General features: G+C 40.6%; 1 protein-coding gene across 5 annotated transcripts in view; it reads left to right on the top strand.

Annotated features, from left to right (window-relative positions):
• THRB (thyroid hormone receptor beta) overlaps positions 1 to 27694 on the top strand; it is a 280496-nt gene that overhangs the window by 124944 nt on the left and 127858 nt on the right. For all 5 annotated transcript variants that reach the window (XM_084902973.1, XM_084902971.1, XM_084902972.1 and 2 more), the window contains one exon: positions 2959 to 3030. The gene's annotated coding sequence lies outside the window, so the exon portion shown is untranslated. The remainder of the gene's footprint in view (positions 1 to 2958; positions 3031 to 27694) is intronic.

Here is a 27694-nt window from a genome sequence, read left to right as displayed (position 1 = left end):
TAGTGAATGAAAAAATAGACCAAGTAAAGAGACATTTATAAATAACATATTAGTTAACCAAGTTAAAGGGACTTTATTTATCCTTTAACCTTTAATTTGCATTAATTGGGAGCAGTCCTGGGAAATTGTGCCAACCTCAGCTCAGGTCAGATGGCTTAACAAAATGAACTTTTTCATGCCCAGAAATAAATGTATTCCAAATATAATTATGAGTCAGGTACAAACAGATTCTTTTGAAAGTACAAAATAACCACACTGTTAATATATTTGTGCCCCAATTAAAAATGCGTAAAGAACACACACTCTGAGCTAAAGTTGTCCCAGGAAGTAATTCTCATTTTTGCTTTGAATCTTAGGTATACAAACTGGGCCACCACTTTGGAGCCGTGAGCTCTCTGTTTTCCAAAGAGAAGAATTCAAAATTGTTTTGTTTAGGTTGGAAGGGTCTGGGGCTTGACCTTGCTACTTCAGATTTCCTTCATCACTAAGAAATCACTTTGAATATGTCTACTTGGAGTACTGTAATTTGGATTGTCCTCAGTTTGAGGCACACCTTGAAAGAGATGCTGTCTGTCTGTATTATAGCAAAATTTGGAAACCACCTCAGTGACATTGTTTTTCAGGTTCTTTCTCTGCAGTTTTATCTTTACAATCTATGCTTGTTCTCAGTAATTCAGAACAAAGCCTGTGATACCCTATTGCCTGGGTGAGATTGCTGGCTAGCCTCTTCCTCACTGTTTGACTTTGAGCAAAATGTTAAACCCTTCTCTGCCTCTCCTTCCCTCCTCTGAAAAATAGGGTTATTGGTAATGCCTACCTCTGCCCTGGCCAGTGTGGCTCAGTTGGTTGAGTGTCAGCCCCTGTACAGAGAGATCACTGGTTGGATTACTGGTCAGGGCACATGTCCAAGTTGCCGGCTCAATCCCCAGTAGGGGGCATGCAGGAGGCAGCCAATTTATGTTTCTCTCTCTCTCTCTCTCTCTCTCTCTCTCTATATATATATATATATATATATATATATATATATATATTCAATAAAAAACATAAAAAGATAACATCTACCTCACATGATGATTTTGAGGATTAAATTAAGTGAGATTAGGTGAAAGAATGCTCCATAAACCATCCCACAAAATGTGCTGAGTAAAGTATAAAAATGCTTATTATATTAATCATTATATGAGAATTTTTAGATTGTTTATCTTGAGTCAGGTTCACATATATTCTTCAAAGTCTAAATCAGAATTATAGCCTCAAAAAAATAAATCAATTTCCAATATTATTTTCATACAAAAGGCACTGTTTGTTTTTAAATATTAATGTTAGGGGTGATTGTATATATTTATTCATATGTGCCATAAAAACACAATTACAAACTCAAGCTTCTTCTTGGCATTGGCAGGTCAGCCTTTGAGAATGCTTTGAGAATGTGTGTCTTAAATGTCTTCACCTTTGGACTCTTACTCTCAGAGTTTCTGACTGTCCAACAAACAGCCAGGTGATATTATGGCTTGGGGTTTGAAGATTTAGGACAAGATCTGTGGAGAGAGACTTGGAAGAAAACATATAAAAATGTTCCCAAAGTCTTCCTTCATGCTCCTTCATGATGTTTTAAAGGGGAGGAAATTAATAATAAGCAGATCAATTTTTGACAAATATATTTTGCCCATTAACACACTGACTGTTGATTCTGAATGAAGTCATACTGCAGAAGAGCAATAGTTAAAACAAGACAAGGCAACATCCTGAGAAGCTCATGAGTCCAGTGGCAGAGAAAACTCACACCTACACACAAACATACGCACACCCACACATAACCAACAATCACTTAATGATATAATAAGTGCTTTTATGGGGCCATAAACACCGGGTGTTGGGTGAAAGGACAATGAGCATATATTTATTCACTGTGGCAGCTAAAGGGATGAGCTGGAGATCCACACAGTTAGCTCTCACATCCCTAATGCTGACCCAAAAATGCAGAGGAATAGACGCAGATGCATAGATTCATATCATATAGATAAATTAAAAATACAACACTGGCATTGTATGTGAATACATTGAAAAAGTGGGCTACAAAGATGCAAACATGTTGTATGTTCTGGCCTTGGAGTGGGATTGTCAAGGAGATTATACCTAAACTCTATGTTTTATTTTTTTTAATTAAAAAGGAAGAGCAGATGTGAAAATTAAAAAGGAAGAGCAGATGTGAAAAAGTTTTTTATCAGCAGCCCATTCTGGGTAGCAGGAACCCAGATGTTTGTCCTATTGACCTCTGTTTTTCTGATTGCTAAGTTCTGTACAACAAAGATTTGGGAACCACAGTTAGTTGAAAAGCAGCTTCTCGCTTGTCCCTATACTTGGAGACATTGTCTGCTGCACAAGCAGATGCTGTGGTTTGTTTCGCCGCCTCTTTGAACCGTTTATACCTGTGCGAAGTGTCCCCAACAAAATCGCACTTAGCACAGTCTAGACAGCGCCATAGCGTCATGCTTGGATGCACATCCTGTGGTTTCACCACAGGGCACAGCCGAAGCTTTTATTTGTTAAGGCCTATCTGAGCCCCAACTGGACCCTCTTTGGCACATTTTCTAAACTGTTCCAGATTCACATCTGTCTTTTAGTCATTTTCCCAGGCTGAGGATCCAAAACTCCCGAGTCTCGTCCACAGAAAAGTAGGTCTTTGGGACTCACAGGCGTCGTCCCCTGCCTCTAATGTGTTACTATAATCTCCGTGTTAAAAAGAGTCTCTGGAACCATCGGCAACCATCTCCCCCTTTGGAATGAGATTTTATCTAAGTCTATTTGCGCTTATTCAAAATCAGAGACAGCTCGGAAACCAGACTCTATTTAAACATAGAAAGAAGAGCAGATTAAGCAGATGTTGGGGAACTTTAAAAAAAAAAAAAAAAAAAAAAAAGCACTTGTATTTATTTTCTTGTGTTTCCTTTTTTCCAGACCTGCGGTTTCCCTCCCGTTGGCCGTCCTGCGTGGGTGCCAAGTTCCACAAGTGATTTCATGGAGCAGAAGGTCAGATAGCAGACCTGATTGGGGGGTTGGCCGACTCGTGATCTCTATGCTTGTCACTCTGCAGCACTGTGGGAATTGTCTTCTAATTGGCGGCACTGCTGCTGTCGTCCTTTAACATAGTGTTGAATTCTGTAGGTATTCAGGGGAATATAGAACAGTAAATGGGCTTTTTAAAAAGCATGATTGGAATAAAGGAATGCTACAAATTCACTTGGGGCTTCGAAGAAGAGTAATGATGAGCCAAAACCGGTTTGGCTCAGTAGATAGAGCATCGGCCTGTGGACTGAAGGGTCCCAGGTTCGACTCCGGTCAAGGGCATGTACCTTGGTTGCGGGCATATCCCCAGTTGGGGGTGTACAAGAGGCAGCTGATCGATGACTCTCCCTCATCGATGTTCTAACTCTGTCTCTCTCCCTTCCTCTCTGTAAAAAAATCAATAATATATATATATTTTTTTTAAAAAAAAAGAGTAATGATGAGACAGGGAGAGAGAGGAGCTCATTTTTTCATTTGCTATGGGGGGAAATTGTGCTCCATGATGACCCAACAGTCCTCTTTGGTCTCTCTTTTGTGTGTGAAAAAAGTCCTAAGAATTACATCACCCGTTGGTTGGAGCAAGTCAGATGGGACGGAAGCACCTGTGCAGTGAGGATCCCCTGTCTTGATTGACAGGCCCTCTGAATGCTCCCTGTCCGCTCCCAGGTGCTTGCCAATAACCAGCAGCCCCGTCTGCAATTCGAGGTTAGAATTCGGAACCTGGCTTGTTTACATTATTATAACGACAGTTTCAGTTTGTCTCTGCAGTGAAGGTTGTGTCAGCACTTCCCTTGCTGTGTTTATTGTTTTTAGCAGTGTAAAAGCTACCCATGAAAAAAGTGGTTCCCTGGCTGGAAGGTGACATTCCGGCTGGGCCTTCGTCTGGCGGAGTCTATAGAAATGTGCGCTTGGCTGTGGGAGCCGGGGCCTTTGAATGCTGTCTTTGTGCCTCCCCTGGCCCAGGGCCTCTGGCCCATTGTCTAGGTGCCTCAGTTAGGGGTGGCGCTATCTGATGGTAACCAGGACTAATATTACAGTACTTAGTGCCCAGGCCCTCCCTGGGGGCCCCCGTCTGGCTGCCTCTGTCTTCCAGCCTTCTCTCCAAGGGACCAGTCACAGCTCTCATATCAGAAAACACTATTTGTAATTTATAGAATAACAGGGAAAAAGGACCTGCAAGCACGGTCTAAACCTGTGGTTCTCTCTAACTTTGGGTTTTGTGGGGGGGTTTTTACAAAGAACCCTTTTCCCAAATAGAAAGTGTCAGCGAACCCCCATTTGTAAGACATGGAAAAGTACAGCTGTTTTGTATGAAGATGAGAAGGGTGCCGCAGACCCCACTCTTCAGCCTCCTCTTCACCCATGCCCAGTCTAGGTGACTTATCAGCTCCCTCACCCCCTCCCCGGAAACCTACCACTCCTCAGAATACCTGCACACCATTCAATTGACAGATCAATTGACAGATACGGAAACCAAGAGGTGGTTTTTATAGACGCTATAAACGTGAGGCACTAGACACTAAGGAGTTCTTGCTGTGTTCCTTCATTTGTGCAAAGTTTTAGAAAAGGCACAACTCACCTATGGTGATAGGAATCAAAACAGTGGTTACCTCGGCAAAAAGAGAGGATTAACTGGGAAGGGGCACAAGGGGATTTTCTGGAGTGATGGAAATGTATAAAATTATACAGAGAAAATAAAGTCAAACAACAAAAAAAACTAGGCATTTAAGGAATGAAAATACTGATGAACATCCTTGTATACTGAGAATGCCAATAAATTCTCTTAATGCTATGTTGGGTCTAAGGTCACTACACAAAGTTTCTGAAAATATGAGACTAGCTGCTTTTCAAATCCTTTCTTTGTTCAGTGATTTCCCAAACCGGGGGGGTGGATATTCAGAGAATTCCAGCCAATGGAACAACTATCTTTTGGGGCCTTGTACCCTGTAGTATGGCTAAAGGATGATAATGGGCATTCTGGAAATGTAAATCTCAAGTATGCACTCAATTCATGCATTACTTGGACATGTACTATTGATAATACATGGGAGATTCTTTATCATTCTTTAATCCTTTGCTACCTCACCTGAATGCTTTTCCGTGACCTATAAAATGCAAGGTTCCTTCTCATTTATCCTAGCAGAACGAAACCTCTGGTGACTGAGGTTGGAAGACAGGCCTAAATAGCATCTGTAAAATAAGCTACAGGTGAATTCAGTTGTTTCACTTCTGACATGTGTCAGGTAGTCTCAAATGATTGGCCGTGTACCTGGACCCTTGCAATAAGGCATGTTGGCCCTCTGAAAAGCACTTTCTTCCCCCCCCCCCCCTGAAATACTTTGAACCAACTCTATTTAAATTTTCTATTTGTGTGTTTTAGAAGTCTGACGGTAACATAGAAGGTAATTATTTTGGTTGGTTGAGGTCATAGGCCAGGGCATTAGGACCAAGCAGCCTACTCTGCCTTCCAGAGCCTGATGAGAAAACTGGGAAGAGCAAGAAGTTTGTTTTCAAAGGAAGTACCATATTTTCCGGTGTATAAAACAACCCCCTAATTTTACAGTTAAAGCATAGGCCTATATTCATTGTATAAGACTACCCCCCACTTCAAAGAAAAGACTTACTTTGCCGTCAAGATCTGCAGGTAATTTTTGTGCAATTTTGGTCTTTTGCCCCTGATTTTCGGTTGACTTTTTTTCGTTTCAAAGGTCGTCTTATATGCCGGAAAATACGTAATGACAGAGCTAGGAAATGGCAAGAGAGGGTCCCCGTGGGGCCAAAGCAGGAAGAATTTCAAGCTTCTCCAATGTTCCAGCTTTTGAGGCTGTGTTACTTTTCTTCAGAAAGGATAGACTGCCTACTCCTTGAATGATTTCCCAACCAAGGGCTATGGCCTATTTAATTCCCAGTGTGGATCCTCACTGACAAAAACTCAGTTCCCTAATGAAGCTATGGAAAAACTTCCTTAAAAAAATAACATTTTCAATAACCAGACATTTTTTAAAATTCACATTACCATGCTTTGTCTGCATGTACACGCAAATCTCCTAATCAAATTAAATTCATTTTAGCAAGAGATTTTTTTATATAACCAATTCAGTTTAATGTGCCTAAGAGCAGGAATGAAAGTACACAATGTTTGCAGAATTTGCTTTTTTGAAAAACTTTTTTTTTTCAATTCTGTGTGCATTTGAAAAGAACTGTTTCTTCAAATCATTATGAGTCAGCCTATCCAAATGGAAAGTACCAAGATGGAAATTGTATGTCTTCTCCATTTTGGTGATTTGGGGCAAGTGATTTTCCTGGCACCAAAGTTCTTGAAGTGTGTGTGTGTGTGTGTGTGTGTGTGTGTGTGTGTGTGTGTGTGTGTTTAGGTTTATTTATTTACTAGGTCAGATGTTTTTATAAAATACAACCTGTGTAGTCACATTTTGCTATTCATAAGAATGAGAGGGAGGGGAAAACATCAATAATTGAAGCCTAATCTATTGATAGTTTTCCCCATTGACTTTTTAAAGTCAGCAACATGAACTTTTCAACCACTAAACTACCGGTATTAATAATGGTTGTTAATAAGAGACAGGATACCCTAATTTGAATTTTATCTCCTTTTCCTTCTCCCAGCTGTTTTCCTTGTTGGTGCTATTGGGCTCATAACAACTAAAAAACAGGATGAAAGAAAAAAAAACTGACACTCTAACCCTCTGTGATTGCAATTTGAATCCCATTTTTCCCCTGCAAATGTTGGAGGAGGGCAGGTTTGGTTGTCATCGGCTGCCTGCTGCTCCAGGTGTCTTCTCAGGAAGTTTGCTGAGGCAAGCATTGCAATTCCTGCTGCAACGTCCTAGACAAAGTCTCTCATTAAAAAGTAATTGCCCTTACACTTACGCAGTAAAAGCATAAAAACATGCATGGGAAAAACACATGCCAACTGTAAAGTAGTGGCTAGCTTGGCAAGAGAAGGGCGGGAGAGGAAAGAGATAGGGAGAGAGGTAATTAGTGTTTTGCTAGGTTTTATTTCTTATAAAGAGAGATGAAGCAAATAAAGCCAATCTAAACGATGGGTATGTGGGTGTCTGTAATATCATTTTATATGGTCTTTGCATGTGTGTTATACTTCACACTTCATTTTTTAAATTAAGCGAATGCCCTTCATATTATAGGCAAAGTGATTTGAGTCTTTTAAATTCTTTACTTTAGCCATAATAATCTACTTACAAATTACATATATTTCTGTATCTTTGCATATGTGACATCCTCTCCCTGCCTATCTCCATCCTACTGTTCTCCACATAACCACTTCACCTTTCCAGACTCATCAGAGGTATCACATTCTCTAGGCAGCCTTGCCTGATGCCCTGCTCCCAGTTCATATCTGGGTTTGGAGGTCCTGCTCATCTCTCAAAGGACATTATGCCTCCTTCTCACCAGAGAGAGACCATCCTTACACCTCTGTGCAAAATACCTATCCTAGTTCAAGTGCTGGAATTGCCACATATCATGGCATATATTACACTATCATGTAAACATTGGTTTGCTTCTCTGACTTCCAGGACTGTCATATCTGGCTGAGCTGCAGTACCCCAGTGGACATGCTATCCAGCCTGCACAATTTTGGAGGCAGTCCTGCCTCCTTCTCATCAGAGAGAGACCATCCTTATACCTCTGTGCAAAATACCTATTCTTAGTTCAAGTGCTGGAATTGGCACATACTTACATAACAAACACTTGTTTAATGAATGAAAAAGTGAGCAACCAAAGTCTAGTTTTCTTGATGAAGAATTCTTTAGATAAGTGGGTTCTCAAAGTGTGGCCTCTGGACCAGCAGCATCTGCATCACCTGGGAACTTGTTAAAGTGCAGATTCTCCGGCCCCCTCCCCAGGCCTACTAAGCCAGAAACTCTGTGAGGAAACTTTAACAAGCCCTCCAGATGATCCTGATGCATGCTGAACTTTGCGATATACTAACTTAAACATGTGGAAACCAAAGGCAGAGGTTTTATCTTACCTAGGTTGGGTCTGGGAAGGTGAAGAGGAGTGATCTAGGAACTGTAAGGACAGTGGGGTTGAGCAGAGGAAGTAGCACATGCAAGACAGAGAAGCACGATATGTAATTTGCAGGCAGATTGTTACGGATGAAGTATAGAGTTCAGTCAGTAAGGATAAGACAGATGGAAATCTGGAAGTCTGTCTAAGGTGTTTGCATTTCAATCTGACAGTCACAGGGAGCCATTTAAAATGATTAAACATAGTGACTTAATCCAGTTTTATATTTTAGAAAGTATCCTATGGCAATGATGTGACAGATGGGATGGAGTTGAGATTGGGTCAAGTAAGCAGCTATTAATTGGTCTTGGTGTAAAATAATGAGAGCTGAAGATGGAGAGATGGTGGTGGTCACTACCTATGAAACTTTCAGTGAAGGGAGTAGAATTTGATTTAGGACTAGAAGAATAAATAAAATTTGACTTTTATGGAAGAGGAGAAGGGGGGTGTTAATAGTCCCTAAAAACCTATTTCCAGTATTTAACAGGGGGTTTTGTGTGTGTGTTGTTGTTTTATTATTATTGTAGGCAGTGTATAGTTTCATGTCTGAGCATTTGCTGTATTGTGATTTAATACATCTAAACAGATTTTTATTTCTACTTTTAAATTTTGATACACTAATATATCTTTGAAGTTGAAATTAATCAATAATGAAAATTTAACAAAGATACAGACTTGTAAGTGTGCATTTCTTTAGAACTCAGAGGCCAACATCACCATCCAAGTAATGCCCCTGTGTCTGCAATCTGTTTTACAGACATCTATATTATAGGCATGTTATGTTGCAAATGCTTAGCCAAGGGCCTATCTACCCCCATTCACTTGAGCATGGCTGAGCCAAAGGATGAAATTATGCACCTTCTCACACCCTATATGCCATCACTTAGCAAAGTATTTGGCACATAATATGTGCCTAGCACTGAATTAATATGGTGAAAAATTATCTGCCTATAGTCAAGAGAGACAGAAAAACTGTACATAAAAAGATCATATAGCCTGGCCGGTGTTGCTCAGTGATTGAGCTTTGGCCTGTGAACCAAGAGGTCCCCAGTTTGATTCCCTGTCAGGGCACTGCCTGAGTTGTGAGCTCGATCTCCAGTAGGGGGCGTGCAGGAGGCAGCCAATCGATGTCTCTTATCAAAGTTTCTATCTATCCTCCCTTCCTCGCTTTTTAAAACCAATTTAAAGGGCTTATGAGAAAGATAATATATAAGCTTCCTTTTGTTTTCTATTTAGTCTACTTTTTTTTAAGAAATTACCTGCACCAAAAAATTTAATATCAGCATCAACTATATGGTGGCAGACATACTTGGAATTAAAAAAACAATTGATATGAGGGAAGAAACTGTGAATTGTTCTCTTTGCTATTAATATAAATTATTTTTATACTTATCAGATATGGAATGAGAGAGAGGGATTCCACATTAAGAAAACCTTATATGGGCGCACTTGTATTCACAGAACAGATAAGGTGAATAGCAAATATTTATTTAGCAAAAACTTTCTTTGCCTACAGATTCAAGATAGCTGCTTTATGAAACAAGTTTTCGGATAAACTTATATGTGTTTTGTACCCAGCTTTATCAGATACACAGCTGGGTTATGAAGGGGGCTCATTTGTTGAGATATCTTATGAATTAAGAAGCTAAATATACATTTGAAAAAAGTAATAGATAGTAACTTTGATCCACCTCAAGATTCTAAAATGGTTTGATGATAGACTATCAGACTTACTTTCTAAATTCCCCTCTTTAGATACATTTACACAACTGGTACTATGACTTCTGGAGTATTTTAGCAAAGGTCTAAGGTGTGTCTGCCCTGCTTATGTCAGCTATTGGTTTCCGGTCACACAGAATTATAGACAACTGGAGATAGAAGGCATCCTAGAGACAGTCTCCTTTCTTACTCAAAGTGTGGGTTATGGCACCATCCAGGAGTTAGGTAGAAATGTAGACTATCAGGGACTTCTCTAGGTCTAGTAAGTCAGAATCTACACCTTAACAAGATCCTTATGCACATTAAAATGAAAGAATGTTGAATCCATACTCAGTGTCCTTGAACTCTACATGGCTAGCTGCCTTGTATGATTGTTGTTGTTGTCAGCCTAAAAAAACATTTAAAAACAGAGTAATTAACAGTTTCTATCTTGGCTTGGGGAACAATTGCAGTTTTAAAGGGCAGAAATGCTGTGGCCCAGGAAGCAAAGAGAAAAAAAAAAAAATTCAAATATATATATATATATTATATATATATATATATATATATATATATATATATATATATATATATATATATATATATATATGAACGATGGTTGCTTGGGGCATGAGTTTGTTGGAACAAGTCAACTTGTTAAGGAAAACATGATGACAACTTTATCATGGGCCACTTAATGCTCATCAAAATGAATGGCATCATTTAATAGAAATCTCGCCGGGACCGGTTTGGCTCAGTGGATAGAGCGTCGGCCTGCAGACTGAAAGGTCCCGGGTTCGATTCCAGGCAAGGGCATGTACCTTGGTTGCGGGCACATCCCCGGTGGAGGGTGTGCAAGAGGCAGCTGAACGATGATTCTCTCTCATCGATGATTCTCTCTCATCGATGTTTCTAACTCTCTATCCCTCTCTCTTCCTCTCTGTGAAAAATCAATAAAATATATTTAAAAAAAAAAAAAGAAATCTTGGACAGCAGTAGGATTACTTCTACATTCTGTTTTTCCATGCTAAGTTTTTGAAATGCTGGGTGTACTAGTAAAAGTTTTGGGTGGAATAGGAGGTGGAGTGAATGGGAGACAGGTAGGCATGAATGCAATGCTCATTCACGAAAAACGCACTTATGGCTAAATTCCTGCATGAGCTCCACCTGTACCAACCTAGGACTGACCCATCCCATTAAATGGCACCCAGAGGTGCTTGCATTGCAAAATGTGGTAGGATGTGAGGAAAAGGGGATGAAGGTAAAGGCTTTGCTCATTTCTGTAACAGATTAGATTCAAGACTGTGATAAAATCAACAGGAGTCTGTACCCACATAGTGTGTTCAACCACAGAAGATATAAGCTTCTGTAAAAAGGAATATCTTTCAGTAGAATGTTCTAGCTCAGGGGTCTTCAAACTATGGCCCGCGGGCCACATGCAGCCCCCAGGGGAGTCTGATCCTGCCGGCCAGGTTTTTTGGGCAGTGAGCGCAGCCGAGGTGTTACAGTAGGGATTAGTAGTTCATATAGTCCGGCCCTCCAGCTCTCTGAGGGACCGTGATCTGGCCCCCACTTTAAAAAGTTTGAAGACCCCTGTATCTAGCTGAATCAAAACATGGATAACAACAATGGAAAAAATTACATTAATAGTCTTTTGCATCTGGGAAACTATACCCTGAAGCGATTAGCTTTCAATTCAAAAGGAAACACGGAGGATAGATTCTGATGCACCCAACATCTGAAGACCAAAAGACAGAATGCTGCCTTTGTGGGGCTCCGAGCAAAGAGAAAAGCTTCAAGTGTTACTCTGAGGAAGACGTTAATACCTAATTACTCCTATGAGGGCTCATAAGATCGGCCCCAAGGCAAATCCAATAAACTCTGTATTATCTGGTGCCTGTCGATTAGATTAAGAACAACAAAGATACTTAACCCATTTACCTACTTTTCCCAGGAACTTTTAAACCCTCCATTTGAACCTATGGAAACTATGGTTTTGATTTTTTTAAAATCAAGATGTTTAAGTTTCCAACACTGGTTTATTTTCCGGGCTAAGTGATTCAGAGGACAAAGTGAAATTTATATTTTTTATCATTGTTTCTCTGCAAATCAATATTTTTACAAAAGTACACTTTTGTCTCCAAATTCACCTGTAGTTTCTTACTTTATCAATATGCTTTAAAATATATCCGTAGTTGTAATTTGTAATGAACTCTTGAAACAATTTTATTTCCTGCCCTTAGACTATAATCCAGTACTGTCCACCAAAAATATAATGTGAGTCAAAACTCTAGTCACAAATATAATTTAAAATTTTCCAGTGACCACAGTAAAAAGGAACCACTGCAGATGAGATTTATTTTGCTATCACATTTTCTATAACTCAATATCCAAAATGTCATTTAAACAAATACCAATATAAAACTGTTGAGATATTCTACATTCTGATTTTCATGCTAAGTTTTTGAAATGCTGGGTGTATTGTACACATACTGGTAGAGCATATCTCACTTCAAACTAGCCACATGCCAAATCCTTAATAGCTACATGTGGCTAGTGGTTTAGAAGAACCTGATGAAAACTATAGACCTTCCTCCCAGAAGAGAAAAAGAAGAATCACATTAGCTCACAAACCTCTAAGGTTTGCTCTGATAGGGTGTCGGGATGAATGGAGTCTTCGGGGATATGCTATTAGCTCATCATTGTAAATAACCAGTTGAGCCATTCAACCAGTATAACACGATGAAGACTGGGGGCATATAACTGGTTAAAGTCATTCACTTTGTCGTGATTGATGGACTCTAGAGTTGTTTCTTTTCCTCTACTGATGATTTTGCCCCTGGCTCTATTGGGAAATAGAACCAGGAAGGTGGGGGTGAGAGGATACTTGGGGTGGTGGCTTGGCTTAGACAAGCTCTGCTCCAGGCCTTAAAGCAGGGGTCCTCAAACTTTTTAAAGTGGGGGCCAGATCACGGTCCCTCAGAGAGCTGGAGGGCCGGACTATATGAACTACTAATTCCTACTGTAACACCTCGGCTGCGCTCACTGCCCAAAAAACCTGGCGGGCCGGATCAGACTCCTCTGCGGGCCGCATGTGGCCCGCGGGCTGTAGTTTGAAGACCCCTGCCTTAAAGGGATGAGCTTCCCCCCCCCCATCATCTTTGCTAGCTTCTTCCTGTTGCAATCCATTTGGTGAGCCCCAGTGTACAGAGTGGGAAGCAAACCAGTAACTGGCCATTTGACCCTCCTACGGCATAGACCTCAATATGCAGGTTGCAAATTTGAATGCCAGCCAAAGCTGGGCAGGTAACTTAAATGAGTCACTTAAAGAACTGAAATTTTGGACTTTTGAGTGAAATATGTTTTTCCTAATGTTGACTGATGCTTTAGTAGTAGTGATAGTAATATTTTTCTCAACGCTAGATACACCAGTCAGAATACTGATACAGAGTGGATTAAGTCCAATCAGGTGCCAATCAAGTTTCCAGTCAAAATATCAGTGGTGGTTCTCAATCAGGAACAGTGTTTGTGAATTTTGTTGCTATCACAGTGATGGGAGGGATGAGATTCTACTAGCCTTTGGGACCTTCAGCACACCACCCAAGATTTGTTCTGTCCCAAATGCTGTAATACCCCAGTGGAGAAACACTGAAAGAGCCTGGGAATTCTCCAGATCCCCAGGTGGTATTGTCACCTGGGGATCTGGAGAATTACCTGTTTGGTAATGAGGCAAAAATGCCTTTTGCCAAAGCATCTATTTTCTTTCGGTTGGGCAGGTATGACAGACATTGTAGGTTTCAAGGATTTGAAATTTTTTAATCATCTTTGGCTCATCTCACTTTTTGGCAAAGCTTTGCAAAAAAATTTTAAAGACTTTATTTCCCCTTTTCTGTCCTCGCTATGCTTATACTTTTCAGAATTTTAACTTTACTATGAAAAATATGTTTTCACAACCTTATTTTTATGAAATGATTTTCAAACAGTGTGACGCAAGGAAAGGACTTGCTTAAAGGTTTATGACTGAGAAAAGGTCTGTGTTGCAAAAATCCCATATAGATAGTTCAGCTGAGCTCTTTATTCACCCATCCCCAAAAGGGAGTTATGCTACACGTATAAGCATACCTTATACCTGGGAAGGGCACATCCTTGCTCTACCTGTTCCACAGCCATGCCATTCAGCCAGTGTATACTAGGTTTTGTTCAGTGATGATCTCTTTTCTTGAACCAAAGAGGGTTTATATGGTTCATACTCATAAGTTTCAAATGTTTTGTGCCTTCCACTCATCTAGATTTCTTGTGATCAATTGATCAATCAATATCTATAACTTTTTAGTGAGGTGTAACATGCATATGCTGAAGTACTTAAGACTTTATGAGTTTTTATATAGGTGTATATGCATGTAACCCCTACTCAGAAGGAGCTAAAAAAAAAAAAAATCCAGCATTCTAGGTTTTCTCATGCCCTCTTCCCCCTCCTCCATCAGAACCAAACCCTTACGCCAAAGATTATCACTATTCTGATTTCCATCACCATCAATTTGAATTTCTGCCTGTTCTTAAACTTCTAATATGAAAAATAGAAGTACTCATGTACTCATTTGTATTTGACACTTTTTGCTCAATATGACATGTAAAAAATTCACACATGCTGTTGCATAGATCAGTATTTCATTCTTTTTATTGCTGAGTAGCATAAATTATATTAATATACTAGAGGCCCGATGCACGAAATTCATGCAAGAGGCTCGACCCTCGCAGCCACAGTGGCTTGTCTCGGCCTTCGCAGCCCAGGCTTCTTCCAGAAGGTCATTCGGCTGTCCAGTCTAACGAGCATAGTATGCTTTTATTATTATAGATTGCAACTTTTCGTTCTCCTGTAGGTATGCACTTGGGTTATTTCCAGTTTGGGGCTGTCTTTTTGTAAGCATTTCTCAGGGGTATATACCGAGGAGTATAAATGCTAAGTCATAGAATAGGTACATGTTTAACTTCATTAGAAACTTCTGAACAGCTTTCCAAAGCAGTTGCATGCCCTTACACAGCCCCCAGCAGTGTGTTTGAGAGTTTGAAGTGCTCCGTGTCCTCTCCAGGACTCAGTAATACCAATCCTTAATTTTAATCTTTCTGATGGGTGTACCGTGGTGCCTCGTTGTGGCTTTAATATGTATTTCCACCTAAAATAAATTGTCATAAACATTGGTGAAGTTCACGAAGAAGCTTTTATAATAAATTCTTGGCCCAGGCTATCATGTGTGCAATAGTTGTAACCCTTTTCAGGAATCCTAACTATTTCTCCTTCCCCAGATACATAATTTCTAATCATGTGATCATTCCAGCTGTGTCAGACATGCGCTGTGCCCAGAGCATGACACTGATCAACAGTGCACAGGGGAGGCCCAGGATGGCTGCCACAGGCACCTGGCAATGCGTTTGCCCCTACAACACAGGGCAGCCTGCCTGCCTGTCAATAAGTACCCAGTGCGCATTGACTGAGCATCTACTTTGTTCCAGGCTCTGTGCTGGGCCCTGAGGAAACATTGGGGACTTAGGTACAGCTTCTCTCTTGAAAGGCTCACTTATTCTGCATCACACCTGTATGTTTACTTCTCAAGTGAGCATACATGTGGGATGCAGTATAAGTGCTTCAGAAATATGTGTACTCAGGGGGCTTTCAGGGTGAGAGCATAGGGGTTTGGAAAGGCCCAGAGCAATGAAAGGCTTCTCAGGAAGAGTGGTAACCAAGTGAGAGTTATAGGGAGCAGAGGGAGGGCACCCAGGCAGGGTGGCTGCCAGGAAAAGGCAAGGAGGTGAGCATCTGTGGGGGGTTTCAGAATTGCCAGAACCGCTGGGGCGTAAGGCTTATGCAGGAGAGCATGGCAAGGGATAAAGCAGGATGTGTGCAGGCCAGACTATGCAGGCACACTTAGGTGTAAAAGATTTTGCAGAATTCCAGCCCAGAGAAGCTTTCTCGGTTTCCCTGCAAGCAAAAGGAATTGTCTCTGAGTTCTGAGTTCTGCTCATCTGTTCGTATTAAATTGCATGGTGCAAGACGTCTCTCTAACTTCTTACCTGGCACAAACAGTGTGCCACAAGTGTGTGCTTTCTCACAATAGTCTTAAGAATTTTATTTTCTTAACTGTTTTTTCTTTTTCTTATATACCTTCCAGAACCAGCTAGCTCATGCCATAAAAATTTTTTGTTTTCTTGTAGAATGGTGTTTTATTCTTGTTGTTTGTGGCTACCCTTTTGATTGGAAGAGTGAGGCAGACATTGACGTTCCCAATGAAGGATCTACTTAGTCTCCTATATTGTCAGTCCTGATAATGCCCCAAACCTTCTTCCTCACGCACAGCCATGGGATATCAGAATCACCTCCATTTTATTTAGCAAACATGTAACATGTGTGTCCAGGCAGTGTTCTAACTACATTACATATTGCAACTCATCTAGTCTTCAACTAGAGTTGAATGATATTATTTTTGTCTTATAGATGAGGAAACTGAGGCACCAAGAGATTAGGTAACTTGCTCAAGTCACAGATGGGATTTAAATTTTATTTCTTTGTTAATCCTTAGCCAAGGATATATTTTCCAATTTTTTTAGGGAGAGTAAAAGAGAGAAGAGAGGAGAGAGAGAGACATAGATTGGTTGCCACCACATGCATCTGGCTAGGGCCACAGAGCAAATCTGCAGCCCAGAATCATGCCCTTGACAAGGAATGGAACCCACAATCTTTCGGGGAGCAGGCTAATGCTCTAATCATTGAGCCTCACTGCCCAGGGCGCACATGTACCCTTGTAGGTATTGTACTGTGCTGCTGCTGCTTCCCACTTGTGAAATATCCAGCAGAAACTCTGAGAAACAAAGTTCATTCCACAAACCTCGATTGAGCAACTGCCTGGCGGGTGAGTCAGCAACACCTTTGCCCCAGGACCTCTTAACCTATTTGAGGAGACAGAAAACTATGTTTGTAATGCAATGTTCACCCGAGGAGGAAAGTAACTAACTTGGCCTGAGGAGGTGAGAGAAGGGCTTGGCTCAGGCTTTGGGAAAAGGAGCGGACAGGAGGCGCGGCCGTCAGAGTTACAGCAGGCAGAGCCTGTTTGGGAGGTAGTGAGGTGCGCTGCGGACGGAGACTGTGAAGGCGGGAGGTAGGATGGAGGGAGTCCGGGCTGGACTGGAGCATCTCGTGTACAAGCTGAAGAGTAAGGTTTTATCTTGGACCCGGTGGGAAGAAATTGAGAATTGTTAAGTAGAGGAGAGAGGTGATAGTTATAAATGAGTGTGATAAGTGAAGGTTATAAATGATGAGTGCAGGGTATTTTGAATCTAGGAGTATCAGGTGGGTTGACAATAAAATAAAGAGTCTGGTCTGGGTATGAGGAAGAGGGAGGTCAACGGAGAAAAGGAGTGGATAACTGTAACATTTTAATCAACAAAGATAAAAAATAGAGAGAGGATCTGAACAGTAACATGCGGGACAGGGACACCCAGAAGGGAGGGGACAGGCAGGTGTGAACAAGAGGGAGGGAGTGAGGGAGGAAGAAATGGGAAGAGGGAGGAGAGGAAAAGAACCATGTCTGCCGAAAGGAAGAGAAGGAAACATCGAGGGAGTGAGGGAGGAAAGGATGGAAGTGGAAAAGAAAGGAAAACACGCCAGTACCTTTAACAAATCTCCTGGCACACTGTCACTGGCAGAAGAAATGCCATGTGACTGGGGCTTTCTGAAGTATTTGCGCAGCCAGCTTTTGTCTTGGTGGTTCACCAGCAGTTATTTTCATGGCTCCACAACAGCCCATTGAGATGATTTCCATGTGAAGATAATTTGTCGGGCTTATGTAAGACTTCACGTAGGGGGGCATTGCCTTGGCATGCAGACAGCTTCCAGACCCAACACGCCGGCACAAACATGCTATCTGCAGAGTGCAGTAAAGCATATTAAAGTCATCGAGTGGCACTCCGGCAGCAAACCAGGGTTGCTATAGGGGGCATTTTCAGAATAATGCCAATCTTAAAAAAAAAAAAAAAAAAAGCCACTTGAAATGCAGCCTGCCAACCCTGATCCTTGATGGCCTCAAAGCCAAGGAAACTTCAGATATATGGGAACCGTAAGCCTATGTCAAGGCAAATGATCCCTGTCCACATCCTGGTCATAAGCAGCCTAATTAGTGCCGTGGGTTATTTTCTTTCCCCTCCGCAGTGAGGATGGCCGGGCTGGTGGGAGGGAACTGGAGGTGGAGTAAACGTTCTCCTCGCCCAGGGCCTGTGGATGCGGATAAGGTAGCCTGTCAGGTGTGAGTGGTCCAGGCAGCCTCCTGGTGTGAGAGGAGTCCCGTTTCACGAGGGGTTTCGGTTACCACGAGCTTCGCTCATCTTCCTGCTGCGACACCGGCTCTGGTGGCGGGTGGGAGGCATGGTGTCGCCTCCCAGCTGCAGAGGTGGGAGCTGCGTGGCCGCGGAGTGCATTCTGTGGCCAAATCCATACCGTCGTGACATCACCCCGGCGTCAGTCAGCACAGGGCTCTGAGGCGCATCTCAAGCATGTGTAATAGGGGGAGCTCAGCCACGTAAGTGCAGGACGTGGCTCCGGGTTCCAAGCAGCCAGGCAGTGTGTTTGCTTAGGAAGTTTTCATTCCACCTGGCTGGGAAGTAGTGCAGAAGCTCATGCGAAGGGCGAGGAGATGCCAGCAGATCCAGAAAGCCAGGAGGACAGCAGGGTAAGTGTCCAACCTCCCCTGGTGTTCTCTGTGTGTGAGCACCCAAGGTTTTAACAATGAATATGGGGTCGAGACCTGTCCACCTTTTCTTAAAATTCCCATGGATCGTTGCTAAGGGGCGAGATGACACAAACTTCTTTTTTGCAGTGTCTCTCATATATTTTGAATTAGAGTTAAAAGGCAAGGCAAAATATACGTATAACTCCCGGATCTCGGGTTTTCTTGGTCATGGCCAAGGTGTGAGGGGACTGAAGGAAGGATAAAAAGGGGATATAGATTATAATGGTGTGTTTTCTTAAGTTTAACAATTCTAAGGAGATTGGTAAGAGAAGAATGAATTATTTTTCTATTCTTATGTGTGTATGAACAGAAAGTTGTGATCAGTTGCTGGTGCCATACCTGGAGGGACACTGAGTCCCCTCTGGCGTCACGCTTGAGGAAACAACCAGAATGTGTTCGTAGTTACGGAGGCTTTGGAGATAATCGTGCTGCACGGGAAAGGTGGGAGGACCTGGGAGTAGTCCGGGTGGAGAAGAGAATGCAAAAGGGGTTGCAGCTGTTTTCAAGTCCAAGGACTCAAGTACGGAGTGAGGGGGCTACTTGCTCTGTGTGTCCTTAGGAAAGGGGGGGGGGTTATGCTTGAAGGAGGGGGGGAGGGCAAGTAACAGACCTCTTTGACAACCTGACCCAAAAAAAAAACAAAAAAAAAACGATAGCCTGACTCCCCCAGAAGGATTCATTTATATAAATGCAAAACTAGCACAGAAGATCCGCGGTTTCGTGGAGCCTTATGAAGTCCATGTAAAGAATTCCTGTTTTGGACAGTAGGACTGACAGTGACTTTTTTTTCTTTTTTGACTTGGATTGATTGAAGAAAGAATTCTCAAATAGTTTGGTACGTGCTACACAGGAACCAGATTTTTCGTAAGGGGTTCACTCCCCCATCGCTGGAGCCCTGGGTCTGATGCAGGTGTTGTTGCTTCTAGTTGTGTATCCTCAGACTGAGTATGTGTTCTCTCTGCTGTGAGATGGAGGTGAAATCTACCACAAGGTGGTTGGGATAATTCAGGGACAAAGGGTGTCTAAAAAATGCCTATCCCAGTACTAGAATAGATGATGAACAATCATCATCTAAGTGATTCTCAAAGATCTCAAGTTTAAAGAAAAAGAAAAAGAAAAAAACAAGGCAAAGCCTAATTCCTGCTTCCTACAGAAGGTTTTCATAATTATGTTCCTTTTCACTGTTCAGACTATTACAGAGAGCATTCTAGCTTTGTGTGGGAAGTCCTTACAATCAATGTCTAACTCTAAATATACACCAGATTTATAATTTTAAAAAAACTTTTAAGATGAATTGAGAGGTAATAGTATGGTATCTGGACAGATTTTAAAGCATTCTAACCAAAGTGTGAATGAATATTGCAGAGAATGAAAGGTACTTGGAAATAGTCAATGATTTCAGTGAGGAGAAACTTATCCTGAATTTCTATTTAATAGAGGAGGAAACAAGGCTGCATTTTAAGGTAATAGTTAATAATAGGAAGGAACAGTAACTATATGCCAAGTGAAAAGGGATAATACTAAATAATCATAGAGTCGATAATAGAAGTTAAATGCTTGTCTTTTAGATTCTAGCAAGGAACATAGTTTTCAAAGGCTTTTGGTAATGGGCTTTCTAAAATGTCCAATTGGAGTATGAGCTGGAGGATCTGGACATTTAGTTCTGTGGGTGACAGGGCACTCTTAGCAGCTGACAGCTCCAGGGAGCAATTCCAGAGCATTTGCCCCAATGTGAATCATATTTAATTCACATAATGGAGCACCTACTTCATCCAAAGCTCTGTCCCAGAAATTGCTTATGTCGCCTTCAAGGGACATGGCCAGATTGGGGAGTTCAGCGCATACTCATAAAAGGATGAGTGTTGGGACAATGATTTCCCATGTTGTTGAGAGAAAAGCAAGTATTTCCCATGTGTTGAGAGAAATCATGACTTTGATGACAGGTTTCATGGAGGAGATGAGAATTGAGCTGGACCTTGAAAATTAGTAGGCATTTTTATCTTCTCATCTCATTAAATGGCAGCATCATTAATCTAGGTGTTCAATCCAAAAACCTAGAAATCATACTTACACTTTCCCTTACCTCAAATCCGAACTCTCAGCAACTCCTATATCTTTTACCTTCCGAATATACCTAGAATCTGAACACTCCCACCACCTCCACTGCCATCATCCTGGGTCAGGCCATCATCATCCCTCTGAAATGCTTCAATGGTCTATTGACTCCTCTCTTTCTTTTCACTTTTGGCTCATTCTCGAATCTGTTTTTCAACAAGAAACTGGAGTGATGGAACCAGTGACTACCATGATTTAAACTCTTTAAAATTTGCCTGTTGGGATAAAAATAAAGTCTTTGCTCCTCAGCATGGGCTGCTGGACCCTAGAGAAATTAGCATCACTGACCTCACCCCCATTCTTTTCCCCTTAGCTCACCATGGTCCAGCCACACTGCCATCCTATGGTACTTTCATCTACTTAGATGTAATAGAAAGGAAAGAATAAGAACATTACTGAAGGCTACATCAGGCGGTCAGCTCTCTGAATTAGCAGGAGGGCTGGGTCTTGCAATGATTCTGCCACACAAATGCAGGTGTGTACATACAAAAAGGCAGCAGCATGGTTTGAATTCAAGGACCCTCCACCCCAGGAAAGGCTCCTTTTGTATCTCAAATTTTATCTCCCCAGCCAGCTTCATTAACTTCTCTCCTAGGATAATATATTTTATTAAATTCCCACCAAGAAGTACAGCCAGTGTTGACTGTGTGCCAAATACTATGCTAAGTACAGGAACTATGATGACATGAGAACAAAAGGCATGGAAACCCCACTTTCTTAGTGTCTTGGGAAGAGGTGGGGGGACAAAGACAATTATAACAGAAGATAATCACAATGAGGAGCTTTAAAAAATGCCTGGAGATCACAAGGGCGGGGCATCTAACTCTGACTTGGGAGGTCAAGGAAAACTTTCCAGGGGAAGTACCATTTTAGCTGAGACCTGAAGTAACTGTGGGATGTGGGGCAGAAGACAGGTGCAAGCGTTCAAGTATTCTTGTCAGGGGAAACAGCACATGCAAAGGTATGCTATTAAGGGAGAGCATGACACTTTCATGAAAACCAAAAAGAAATGAGGATGATTGTGGCATGATAGGAAGGTTGAGGGAATAGAGAAAAGAGGGAACACAATATCAGAAGTAAGCAGTGGGTTGTGTAAATAGAGTCTTATAAGTCATCGTAAGGTCTCTGGACCTATTAGTAGCAAATAAAAAGGTTGTAGGCAGTGATATGACATGATCTGATATGTGCTTTAGAGCCCTCACTCTGGATAGCATATGTAGAGGGGGCAAGTCCAACGATTGGCAGGCCAGTGGAAAGCCTGTTCATAGTCCAGTAGAGAAAGGATGTTGGTATAAACCAACATAAAGGTAGAAATATTGAGGGACATCCAGAAGAGAGATTTAGAAAGAATAATCCACAAGATTTGGAAATGGCCTGGATAATGCAGAGGCAAATGAGAAAAAAAGCAAAAACACAGATTCATTTTTACCATGGGGAACCTCTTTCCGGGAACCATTTGAGATAGGGTCTTGGCTGTAATAGGAGGGTTGGGAAAAGATGGATAGAAGTCATACCTGATAATGAAGTTTGTTTGTTTTTTAATCTGAGGGCAGGTTTTATTTGGGGTCTGGGCTTCATAAATTCTGAAAATAGATGGTTGCAAGTGTTTATGAAAAATGGAGAGGAGAGACCAGAAGGTACCCAAGGCAATCATTAAATCCTCAATTTTGCTTAAGCCTTTGCCAAGGTGCCAACCAAGTTCTTCTGTATTGATAAATAATATTAAACAGAAATAGTGAGCCTACTAGGTAATAGCAAAGTCCTTTCCAACTCCATTATTTTGTGGTGCGTGGTATTTACATTTTTCACAGTCAAGGTATGCCAGTAATCTTATCTGTTTGGGGCAAGGTTGTCATTGCACCTCCTTGGGGAGTAAGAACGTTTATTCATCTCAACTGCCTTCACATCCCTCTTCAGCCATACACAGGTCCTCATTTACATTTTGGATGAGTAAATGTCTGGACTGTGCAGTGTTTTATAAGCGTAATGGACATGTGAATGTGGGAGAAACAGACCAACACCGAAATAGATGACAGTAGATATGTGCTTGAGACACCACCCAATTAATTTAATTTCTGTGACATCATCTCACTTTAGTTGAAGGCTTCTGCAATGAGTAGCTCTTGTTTTACCTGTAATTTAAACTCTTATTAAACAAAGTGCTGCATGAGAAAGAGTTCCTTTAAAGCAAGGTTTCTCAACCTTGGCATGACTGACATTTGGGGCTGGACTATTCTTTGTTGTGGGCACCTATCCTGTGCATTGAAGAACATTTAGCAGCATCCCTAGACTCTACCCACTAGATGCCAGCAGATACCCCCCTACATACACACACCTAGTGTGACAATCAAATATGTCTCTAGACATTGCCAAATGTCCACTTCCGGGACAAAATTGCTCCCAAGGGATCTATTATTTCAGAGCAGTGGGTCTCAAAATGTGGTACTCACACAGGGAGGATCAGCACCAACTGAAAACTAATTAGAAATGTAAATTGTGTGGCCACCACCCACACCTACTGAGAAAGAAACTCTCCGTGTAGGAGCCAGCAGTCTGTTTAAGAAGCCCGTCTTGTGATTTGGATGCACACTAATGTTGGAGAGGTTCTGCTCAAGAGCAAGGAATGGTTACTCAAGTCTCCCAAGAAATAGTTACCTATTTTTTTAAAAAATGATGAATAGATGAATACAAGACGGTCTTCTCTCTTCTCTTTTCCTTTCTCTCTCAGTGAAGGAAGTGAAAGTACATTATTTCATTCCCAAAAGACAGATTGTCGATAAATAGTTTCCTACCATGGAGATTCTTTTTGTTTAATTCATCTTTATTGTTGAAAGTATTACAGATGGTCCCTTTGCCACCCACACTGACTCCCATCTTCTCCACTCCAGTACCCTCCCCAGGCCTTCACCCCACTATTGTCTGTGTCCATGGATTATGCATATCTACACTAATAAAAGAGGAAAATGCTAATTGACCATACCTTCACTATGCCCACAACCAATCAGAGCAAGTATGCAAATTAACCCAATAAAGATGCAGCTAATTTGCATACATTGAAGGAGGGAGGAGTAAAGACTGAAGATAGCATAGAAGGAAGAGGGAGGGAAAGTGGAAAGCAAGGTGGCTGCCAGAGGGAAAGCGCGGGCAGGATGGGAGGCGGAGGTGACGCATGCGGCCATGGTGGCTGCTTGCAGGAATCTTCCTGCAATAGGCACCAAATTCTTTGGTTCATCTCCCCTGCCCCTTCCCTCTGAGATTTCTCAGTCTGTGCATGCTTCCATGCCTCTAGATATATTTTATTTGTCAGTTTATTCTTGTAGGTAGACAACAATTCTTAAATTACATGAAAAGTTTATTACTCTGAACAGAATATTTTTTCTTAGTTCACAAAGATCAAACAGTAACAGCGTAATTGGGTATTGGATTGGCAAAGAAAGATTTTAAATAAGCACATAGAAAATTTTTCCACAAGTAGAATAGAAATGTGACCCCACACTTCCATTTAGGGTAGCCAGCCTGCTCATCCTCCCCTGCTTCAATAGCATTTAGGAAGCAAAGACAGATGTCTGTGTAAGGGAAACCTTCCTTTGTTTTTTTTCTTAGCTTCCTTTTTTACCTTTTATTCACTGGCTTCTTTGCCACCCAACCTTCACTAAATGAGGGAGTGGAGTTTTCTGGTTTATTTAAGGAGCAGTCTTATAATGCATCCTATAAATTATAAAAGTTCAGGTATAAATTCTAGTCTTCAAATGTATTTTCAAATTCTGTGAGTTACTAACCAATTCAGTGATGTCAATATCTTTTATGAAATGCCTATTGGGCTCTGAACATTAGATTGGATTCTGAAAATCATTTTATTAGAAAGAGAAATGGCGATTCACTTAGGGATATATATTTTTTTCACTTAAGAGCACATGTATGCCCAAATAAGAAAGATAAACTTAATAAGATTTTGCTTATTAATGTATTGTTTTTTTTATGTATTGGTTTGCTAAAAAAAATATTGAGTTTCGACTCTATACCAGTGAATAAGGTAAATATATATTCTCTTATCCCATGGAGCTTACATTTTTTGGGTTGTACCCTGTTCTTCATGGGTTATAAGATCAACTTAATGGGTCACAAACCATTATGTGATTGCTTAATGAGCAAACTAGAATAGAATAAAGAACTAGACTTCATTCTCCCAGACTTAAATGTGTTATTTCATCAAACTATCATTTTATTTCTATATATGTGTGAGGGCATGAATCAGGGTAAAACATTTCTCATCGTGAGTTTGAAAAGTTTGAAATATACTGAAATTTTTAAAATACAGAAATAAATGAAATGATTTCCATTGGAATGCATGCTAGGAAAAGGCTAAAAGGCTGAGAGAGAAAATAACAAAAAAATGTCAAGTGCAGGGAGGCGGAGCCAGAGACGGCCTCTCTGATGAAATAGCATCCCAGCTGCACCTGGCCCAGGAGTGAGAGCCAGCAGGAAAGAGGAGACAAGCAACCCTTCCAGACAAAGGGAACAGCAGGTGCAAAGGTTCTGTCTGGGGCCTGAATAACTGAAGTGTGGCAACTGAACGGCAAAGAAAATGGACATTTTTCTAAGGAAGGAACATTCTAGAACTTTTGGTTGATAGCAGCACAAAAACAAAAGAGAGGCATGAATCTATTCCATAAACACATATAGATTTCACTTCAAAGACATGGAAAATTCCCAATTCAGATAACTCATAGAAAGAAACAATATATTCAATTAAAACTGAGCGAATATTTATTGAGTTTTTACCATGAACAAATAATTGCACTATGGTGAATCAAAAAAAATGAACAAGAGTTTAAGATGCAAGTGTAGGGTTATACGTACACTTAGACACAACAAAAGACCAAGGACTACAATTTACTTATTAATGAAAGTTGGCCATGCTCCTTTTTGAGGCCTGTTCTGCATGCCTCAAATTTATTTTTCTGGTTTTGGCTTTATAACAAAGATTTCATTCACTCCAGAATGGTTTCTGCCCAGTTAGATAACAGAGTGGTTTTTGCCTAATTAGATTAGTCGCTCTGATCTATATTTCAAAGATAAGGGTGTTATGTATACAATGGTGATTCTATAGTCTAGGACTTCAACATTGTGCAGAGGCTTGGGACCTCTATAATACCCTAATCGTGTACCCTAAGATTCCCTAATGCTTTCCTAGAGCCGCAAATTCTAAAGCCAGCACTTTGATAGCAGATATGTCTATATTTGTAACAAGTTTGCTATTATTTTTATTAATACTATCATTATTAGTATTTATCTTCTTACTATCTAATTCAGTTCAACTCCCTAAGCTCCTTTTATATTCCTGCCAAGCATCCCTTCCCTTGCCTTCCTGAAAGCTTACAGCCTGCAACTTCTTCAAAACTCAGCCTCTCTTTTTTATTTGTTTGTTTGTGTGTTTGTTTTGGCCAGATGGGTAGAATTCTACAGCAAATGGCAACAAAAGCTATTTCAGGGGTCTCCAATATATACTCACAGTCTTAACCTGACTATACTAGATTGTGTAGTCTCAGATCATTGGCAAATGGTCTGGAAACTCTGGAGACAATATTTTATACTAAGCTCTAGGCAGCTGGAATCAGAAGAAACTTGCAGTATAGACAGAGCAAATTCATGACAATTTGGGACACAACAATTTGCAGTTGTATCAAGAGCTCCACCAAATATTCATATTTTTTGAAGCAGTAATTTGAGAATCTTTCGGAATACTTTGGAAATTTTTTTTCTAAAGAAATAAGCCAGAATTCAGGGACAGAGGTTGGCACAGAAATGTTATTTGTGGCATTATTTGTACTTGAAAATCAACCAAATAACTTTCAATGGGAGAATTTAAATAGATGTTATATCTATATAATGGACTATTTTAAAACAATAAAAGCACTACTTATAAAGAGATTATAGCATAGGAAAATGGTGAAATTATAGGTGGAAATGATAAAAGTTGGAACTTACTATATAAATTCAACTATATATAAAACAGATGCATAGAAAACTAGAAAGAAAGTTGAGTTGAGATGGACTGGATAGTTCCAGGACTACTCATTGTTTTTTATACTTGTCTATATTTTTTACTTTTTCTATAATGAACATATAGTCCTTTGATGTTCCAAATAAAATTTAACTAACATATTATCATGTTATTCCTATTTAATGAATATAAAAATAATTCATTGTCTAAGATAGTATTCAGCTTACATATGGCACAGTGTAGGATATCAAAATTTGCTTGCCAACATTAATAAATATACATTTGTCTAGTTTAATCACCAATTACTTCCCAGCAATAAAGCAACATTAATAGTTTATCATTTGTTGGTGGTGGTTGTATTTATAAAAACAATTAAGAACTATCACAAAAGATTTTCATTCTTTATTATGAGGAAAATGAGAATAAGATATGCTTTTTTAAAAAAAAAAAAAAGTGACTTTTTATAAGAACCAGATAAGCAAGGGTAATTAGCTGAGTCATAATAAATTATGTACCTCCCTAATTGATTACCAAATTGTGTCAATTAATTGTAGGAAGTAAAAAAGAAAACTATTTACATGCAGACATATTTTAGATCTCTTTAGAAATTCCATCAGCTTCCAAAAGCCTACACAGTTTCAAGGCTATATATTATGATCTGCATAGTTAAATCAAGAACTCTGAGCAATGGACTGGTAGCAGAGGGCTTAAACTTAACATTTTCTTTCTTTACCCAGTTGTGAAACCATTTGCTATGCCTTGGAAAAAAACAAGCCCAACTACCCTGCTCACCTTGAAAATTTGGTGATTCACCCACCTCCATCCCTAGCAGCCAAATTAGTCAGCTGTGAGCAGGCAAATACTAAGAAAACTTATGCTCCTCTGTTTTGGAGAATTTTTCCCTGTTGCTCAGCCCAGTTATAATTTCTGTTCTCAGGGAGTCTATATTTATGACAACCCAATCATCTTGGCTGGAGCACTGCGTCTC

Source organism: Pipistrellus hanaki, assembly GCF_964339955.1.
Source record: "Pipistrellus hanaki genome assembly, chromosome: 13".
Classification (NCBI taxonomy): Eukaryota; Metazoa; Chordata; class Mammalia; order Chiroptera; family Vespertilionidae; genus Pipistrellus; species Pipistrellus hanaki.
The sequence above is the reverse complement of the archived record's forward strand: the minus strand, read 5'-3'. Positions and strand labels throughout refer to the sequence as shown.